This window comes from Amblyomma mixtum, chromosome 7, assembly GCF_055824585.1.
Source record: "Amblyomma mixtum isolate Tamu chromosome 7, ASM5582458v1, whole genome shotgun sequence".
Taxonomy (NCBI): domain Eukaryota; kingdom Metazoa; phylum Arthropoda; class Arachnida; order Ixodida; family Ixodidae; genus Amblyomma; species Amblyomma mixtum.
Window position 1 is genome coordinate 108,690,691 of NC_143018.1, and position 8,006 is coordinate 108,698,696.

Below are 8,006 nucleotides of genomic sequence, written 5' to 3' on the forward strand. Positions count from 1 at the left end.
GGGAAGCGAGGCGTCTTTTACTCAGGCCTTATCTCGCCTAGCTGCTTCGGAGGTCACCATTTCAGTGCAAACGTTTGGGTTAATCTGTGACGCTTATCTTGTTTCGACACACTCAAGGGTTGACGACATTCGCGCGGCAGAAAACGTCGCGGCGGCGCGACGCCCGGGTTAAGATATAAAGCCTGGCCCGCATGAAGTGATTTTTACCCGCGAAATCGCGTCGCGCGCCCGACGCCGGCGTCGACGCATTCCCTCCCGCATGGTCAGCAGCCGAGCGGCGCGCGCTACGGGCGACGTTGACAACATGGCGGCGCCCTGCTCGCCCGCTTGCGTGTTTCCGTTTGCTAGCCGCTACAGACAAACGCAATGTTGCCCACACCAACGCGCGCGCGGAGCACCTGTTGCTATGACAACTATGAACACGCCAACGTTGCCTACCCCAACGCACGCGCGGAGCAGCTGTTGCTACGACAACTCGGGAAAGAAAACGCGACGCTGGTAATTGCAAATGGCGGCGCCCTGCCGCCTTCGGGTTCTCGTGCTTTTCGGATAACAAGCTGTCCTGCTTTTCGACAACGCAGGTAAATTTATTTAACGCCGGTGAGGCGGTGATTATCACGAGCAACGCTGTCTGCCGTTTGGATAAGCTTAGGGCGTATCGACGCCCACCAGTTCAGAAGCAACGATGTCTGCCGCTTGCGGTGACTACCACAGTGCCGTTTGGACAAGCTTAATTCAAGGTGAGTAATTTATTCGCTTTCATGCTTTTCGATGGTAGCTTGTCGTGCTTTTCGATAACGCAGGTAATCTATTTTATCGCCGGTGAGTAATTTTACACGCCATTTGAGAAGCAATGATGTCTGCCTCATGGGATAAGTTTAATGCAGGAAAATAAAACTGTATTCATTTTATATTTCTCTACTGAAGTGTAACAGCTTACTCTCACATTTATTTTTCCACATGCTGAACATTGTACAGCAGTTGTTATAGTTGAGGAACTCACACTTGAACACGTAGCATTTTTCACCACAGAGACTGCATGAAATACATGACTTTACGCATGATTTTACAAATGTGTATATGATTTTGCGGGCCACATATGGAGATATCCTTTTTTTTTTTAGTGCTTCCTTTGTTGTGCATCTTGTCACCTTCTCACAAAATCGTCCTTCATTCTGTGAACAAGTGTATGGCCGAAATCTTGTTTTATGAGGGGAGATTTGGTATAAAAAAAGTGTGCAATTATTTTGCGGTGCCCCACATTTAATCTCCTTCAAGGTAAAGCCCATTTGAACCCATGATCTACTCTGAAATTTGTTTTTCACTTTTTTGAAGCAGTCCAGAAATTGTTTCAATGGCTGTCCTTTTTTTTTCTCTCTACCTCTTCCTTGACCACAGAACTGTTTACCCTGTGGAATTTCTTCTTTGAGGGAACAGAAAGAAGTTGAAAAACAAGGTCATGTGAATGGTACAGGTAAATATTCTAGGTAATGCTGTTTTTTGGTTCACACACAGGCAGCTTTGTGTGCTGGTGTGTTGTCGGGGTGAAGCCACTGTTCTCCACTTCCCACAGCTTGGGCTATTTTCATCTTGTTCAGTCATGCAAATGTTTTAGAATCTCCTGGTATTTTCGCGTTTTTTTTTTGGATATGCTGAAGTTTGTCCGGCAAACCCTAATTATAGCTGATAAATTTTATTTTAAAAACTTCCCCGCCCCGTGAGTCAAACTCATGATATCCGAACTCAGAAGGTCGGGTTACCGCTGTTTTGAAGTGAATGGCAGTGTAGCATAGCCTTTGCAATCCACGTCCAAAATTTGGAGCTTAGCACGCAGTTTACTTGCAGAATCAGCTGGTGATAACACCTGTAGTTCGTCTTTTGGTGTTTTCCATCTTATTGAAGCTCAGTTTTCGGTGACAGCAGTTCCTTTGTCATTAGAATATCATAGTCTGTCAAAAAGCAGGTCAACTTTAATTTGTCCTCAGTGTCCTTTTAAGTTTTGTTTGATTTTTGGGGTACGTCCCAAAGCGACTTAAGCTATGAGGGGCGCTGTAATAGAGGGCTCCAGATAATTTTGACTACCTTCGGTTTCTTTAAGTGCACTGACATCACACAGTACATGGGTCTCTAGCATTTCGCCTCCATCAAAAATGCGACCACTGCTGCCTAGATCGAACCCACGTCTTTCGGGTGAGCAGCCGAGCACCATAACCACTAAGCCACAGTGGTGGCTTCCCTATTAAGGTCAGTTGGTTGCCCAGTGATAACTGAAGTTGTGTGTAGTTATGCAGCTTTCATTTGGGGCCTGAAATTTTTCAGGGCACTTTAAAATTACTTTCAAAGGTGCACTTTCTCTTTAAATAATTTACAGTTAACATGAAGTTCGATTGCTATGCATTGAGAGAGCAATAAAATCTGCTCATAACTGCACGTTGTACAAAGATTGATTTTAGATATCCAGTATAAAGCTGTGTAAGTGAGGTGGTATAATGATTATTAATAAGCTTGTTCATCTTTCGTATGTGCAATTTCATATTCCAGACAGCTGTGGTGTACAAAGTTGCTGAATGGCAAACACTGAAGTATACAGCTCATTAGTGTTGCACCCAGCTTCAGCGTATGTTGACTTGAGATAGATTGCTCGACATGTAGGTGCATGAAACTATATGTCAAGGAATTTTAGTGAGGAAATCACTTCCATTTCTCAACAATTAAAAGGGTCATACACATAGTGTAATGCTGGACAAACTTACAAAGGCTTAGTCCCATTTTGAGCTCTGCTTATTTCGCTAGCAATTGTATATATACGAAATTATATGCATTTCAAAAAAAGATGAGGCCAGGCGCAGTGTCAATGAGGTCATTAATTTCTTCATTCTTACTGAAGTGGCCACTTGTGCTGCTAGCTTAGCTTTCTCCCACTGTTACGAATTGCGAACATGCTCACGACAGAAGTTGGCACATTTTGTACGTGCCAGTCCGAGTTGTTTCATATATTGCACAAGTAGTGTACCTTATTACATAGATAACCTTCATGCAGTTACTATCATCTGAACTGCATGAAAAGGATAATGTATTGTGAACAAGGTCTTATCATGGTTAAACAAGGATAAAGGGAGGTTGCAGTGAATGTCATACTGTCACTCGCTTTTGGAAATTACACTTAATTTTAGTTGCATGTTGTCTTCTCTGTAGTGAAGCGCAAGATATTAGAATACATGGATCATCACTGGGTACTTAGCTACGACTGCGAAATAATTTGAAATTCAATTTATTTTCTCATGCTGTTTCAGTTTAGACAGCCAGACAATGACTATGACATCAAAGGTCAATATAGGTCACTGCTTCTTCATTTCTCATCACTGTCGCTCTTGAGACAGGTCGGTTTTAGCATTGAAGTTAATGAAAACAAAGAAGAGGCAATTATATTGCAGTCTTTTTTTATGCCACATGTGGCGTACCCCAACCTTTGATGTCACAACCATCCCATCGCCTAGCCACTGGAACCGAAACAGCACCAAGATGAAATTCGATGGTAAATTATTTAGCGGCCCTGATATATATGGGGTGATCCATATATACTAATGTCTAACGCATTGTTTCAAAAAGAAAACATGCAAGCAAAGATTTGGTGGCTATAGTCCTTTAAAAAAAGAGCTGCGTGAAAAAGCAAGGAGAAAGGAAGGAGGACAAATGAGAACTACACACGCACAGCATTTGAAGAGCAATGAAGAGAGGAAGCGAGTGTGTTCCATGCCTTACCTGCATTACGTTTCTCACAACGTCAAAAAAGTTGCAGGCAGGTAACGAGTAAGCCTATGTTTTTGATGCCATTTATGCAAGGAGGTCCAAATTTTTGTGGACTTTGGCAATACATTTTGGCAGTGAACGTTCTGTCTTGTCAAGCTTAAAGTGGTGTTTCTCTGTCGTTTTAGAGACATAACTGCTTCATGGTGCTTTTTCAAATACACATACTGACTATAAATATGAGAAAAAAGTGGAGATGGTACATAGACAACGGCGACATTCTTGAAAGAACAAAAATGAACAAGGATACAGTACAAGTTCAGGCCCACCTATTCACTTTTCGAGCTCCAACAGCATCTTTGGAATGAAGATTCATCTAGGACCACTGTTTACTTCCACAAATGAGACCACTGCCATTGGTAACAGTGAATTGCAAAAGCCACAAAGGAATGATTTCAAAGCATATTAGGAAAAATAAATCTGTTACAAGAAGAAACGCACTGACATCAGTGGCAAATATGTTGAGAAATGTTTGAATGAATAGACTCTTTTGGTACAACCCTTGTCTTTCGTTCCATCAACTAAAGGCCACAAATTTTAGACCTCCTATCGCAAGCTTGCTGAGGTGTACCCAAGGTTGATCAAAAGATTAATAGCTGAAAGAGTTAAAAAAAAAAAAGACATCAGCAAACACAATACGCCTCGCGGCCATCAACGAGGACCTGTATTCCAACTTGCGGCTCATTCAAAAACATCCCATTCAGCAATACACGCTGGGGGGGCTAGTTGGTGCATTGTTTTGAAAACAGACGCACAAAACAGACAATGCAGGAGGAAGACAGACGAAACAAGTGCAACTGTTTATTCACCTAGGGAGCAAGTGAATATATAGGCAAACAGGCAAAAGCAGAGGGGGACCCACACACGCGCAGAAGTAGAAACAAAAAGATAACAAATGGCTCACGAAAAAACGTGTCTCAGCTCATATCTAAAAAGACACCTTCTTTTTTGTAAATTGTAAGAGAGGGCGTGCTTACATAATCGTTTCCGCCTTTGTTGATGTGGAACGCTTCTATAAGTTCACGGGCTGTGGTGCCTTTGATCCTGCGTAGAATTTTTGTTTCCTTCAGCTTCGCCTGAAATTTTTTCTCTTCTTTTTCCCCGCAGGCTTTACAATGACGTGGTAAGAGAGTACCCATGCCGTTCTTTAACACGCGATTATGGTCAGCAAGGCAATCATTAATACATCAGCCCGTTTGGCCAATGTAAGATTTCCCACACGTCGGCGGGATCTGATAAACTACTCCCACTGCACATTTTACAAGCGGCATCACATGCTTTTCATGGCATTCTGCTTTTTTCAGTTTTTTGGGATTCATTTTGCCACACAAGGAGAACAGCTTCTTGCGGGTGGAAAAAACTACACGAACATTAAACTTTGTCTCAGCATGTTTCAGATTGCGTGCCATCTTATGAATATAAGCCATTATCACAAGTTTAGCTTTGTTTGGTAACATCATTTTTTGCACTGTTATTGCAATTTTATTTTTTCACCTGTTTCAGTAATGCTTTGGCAACTGAGCTTATCAGCAGAGTAGGATAGCCAGCTTGCTGAAGCCTGCTCTTGCCTTTTTGCCTATATATTCACTCGTTTTCTAAGTGGATAAACAGTTGCAAAGTTGCGCGTGTTTCGTCTGTCTTTCGCCTGTGTTGTCTGTTTTGCGCATCATCTTTTTTCAAAATTCCATTCGGTGACAACTGATTGGCCCAAATGGTGGAAATGGATGCACATCTGCTTCTGGCATTTTGGCCAATCAGGTGTCGCTGAAAGGGACGTTTTCAAAGGGGACACACATTGGAATGCAGGCCGAGATTCGCCTACCGTGTGGGAGTACGCCCATTTGGCAATGCACTGTAGTAAGTGCAAGAAGCATGGCTGCTGCCCTGTCCTTGAAAACACAATGTTCTTTGCAAAGGCAAGAGGTAAAACTGAAAGGAAGGTAACTGAGACTTTCATGTCGCCAAGAATGCCGACAAAAGTATATGAGCACGCCGTCATTATCATTATCTGCATCATTATCATCATCAGCCTCACTGTGCCTACTGCCAGGCAAAGGCCTCTCCCATGTCTCTCCAATTAACACTGTCCCTCGCCAGCTGCGGCCTCCCTATCCCCGTAAACTTCTTAAACTCATCTGCCCACCTAAATTTCTACCGACCCCCTGCTACGCTTGCCTTCTCTTGGAATCCACTCCGTTACCCTTGAAGAGGAATCTGAACTCATCTTTTTGCTGCGGGAACTCGATCTACACGTTCCTAGCATTCTTAGAAACTGCAACTTATTGCCCTGTGTGGCCGATTTCCCTAATTAAATCGAATTAACGTCCGGCTCCCGCCTTTTTTTTTTTAATTCTCCCTCGCACGGTGGGCGGAGTTGACCAACGCATGGAGTGCCTTTCAGCGAGCTCCGTGGAGGCTTTGCTTTCGCTTCATTTTGTTTTTTAGGTTTCCGTGAATAAATAGTTTCATTTGCAGATAATATAACCGCAAAATAAGCCCGCATAAATAAAAATACGCGCGGACTATTTGCTTCTACAAACTACTACGTATTACTCCGCCGATGGCAGAGCGGCAAGCTGCCACGGGACTGGGTGAAAGGCACTCCCCGCGTCGGTCGACTCCGCCCACCGTACGAGGGAGAATTAAAAATAAGGTGGGAGCCGGACGTTAATTCGATTTAATTCGGGGAATCGGCCACACAGGGCAATAAATCGAAGTTTCTAAAAATGCTCGGAACGTGTAGATTGAGTTTCCGCGGCAAAAAGACGAGTTCAGATTCCTCTTCAGTGCACCTTTAACGGTTGTCTTGCCTTCGCATTACATGCCCTGCCCAAGCCCATTTCTTCCTCTTGATTTCAACTAGGATGTCATTAACCCGCGTTTGTTCCCTCACCCACTCCGTCCGCTTCCGATCTCTTAATGTTACGCGTATCATTTTTCTTTCCATAGCTTGCTGCGTTGTCATTAACTTAAGCTGAACCCTTTTCGTTAGCCTTCACGATTCTGCTCCATAGGGGAGTGCCGGTAAGATACAGCTGTTGTATACTTTTCTCTTGAGGGATATTGGTAAACTGCCATTCATTATCTGAGAGAACCTGTCATATGTGCTCCACTCCAATCTTTTCCTTCTAGTTATCTCCCTGCCATAATCCAGATCAGTGGTCACTACAGCCCTAAGTAGACATATTGCCCTGCCAATTCTAGCATCTTGCTACCAAATGTAAAGTGCTGTTCCCTTGCGAGACAGCTGAACATTACTTTGGTTTTCTGCATGTTATATTTTAGGTAAGTCATTGATGATGATGTGCAATTCATCTCTTGAGTGACTTAGCAAGGCAATATCATCAGTGAATCGCAGATCATTAAGTCATTCTCCATTGACTCTTATCCCCAACTGTTCCCAATCCAGTCCTCTGAATGCCTCCTTCAAAGAGGCGACACCAGCCTGAGCACTTCGAATGCCACCTCGACGCCGGCTACCTAGACGCCCCTGACTGGACCCATGCAATGCTTCATCAGCACCGAACCATGAGCACGAACGCCGAACGCTAGTAGACTGGGTGTTCCCGGGTCATGTGTATTGGTAGTCTTTGTGTTTTGTGTTAGTTTTGTGTGCTTGTGTTTGTGTCGCGTAGGGTGTATTAAATGTGCATCTGTGTGGGTACACCTGTCGCCTAGTCCATTCTTTCGGCCCGAGTGTTCTCGGGGGATCTGTGACATTGAGGCGATGTTGAAGCAAATCCTGGCCCATCTGAAAAACAAATGCTATTGGAATTGCTAGAAGGCCAGAGCAAGATAATTTGACAATGTAGGGCTTGCAGGCATCTGAAAACATAATTGAGAACAAACTTTCCAGTTTAATTGAGCATTCATAATTGATGGTATTGAGAAACTGCTCTCAAGCCTAAATGTCTTAGCCACGAAGGTAAAAGACATAGAATCGGCAATATCAGAACTTCAGGAGCGGCTCAGTACAGTTAGGAACCAGATAGACTGTTTAGGAAACAGAGGCAGCAGAAATAACCTGATCATTTACAGTATAAAAGAGCTAAGCGAGGAGACTAGTGACGACCTGGAAAAGGAAGTAATTGATGGTGTTTTTATGGAAAGACTAGGTTTAACAGTGAGTGGTGTCAAAAGATGCCTCAGGATGAGTTAAAAGGAAACGAACAAGACGCGACCACTCATTTTGAAACTCC

At 43.5% G+C, this 8,006-nt stretch overlaps 1 long non-coding RNA gene across 1 annotated transcript; it reads left to right on the forward strand.

Annotated features, from left to right (window-relative positions):
* Window positions 1–497: 497 nt before the first annotated feature.
* On the forward strand, window positions 498–7,471 carry LOC149337163 (uncharacterized). Its single transcript, XR_016284605.1, has 2 exons — window positions 498–740; window positions 7,217–7,471. It is a non-coding gene; the product is annotated as an uncharacterized LOC149337163 (long non-coding RNA).
* The last annotated feature ends 535 nt before the right edge of the window (window positions 7,472–8,006 follow it).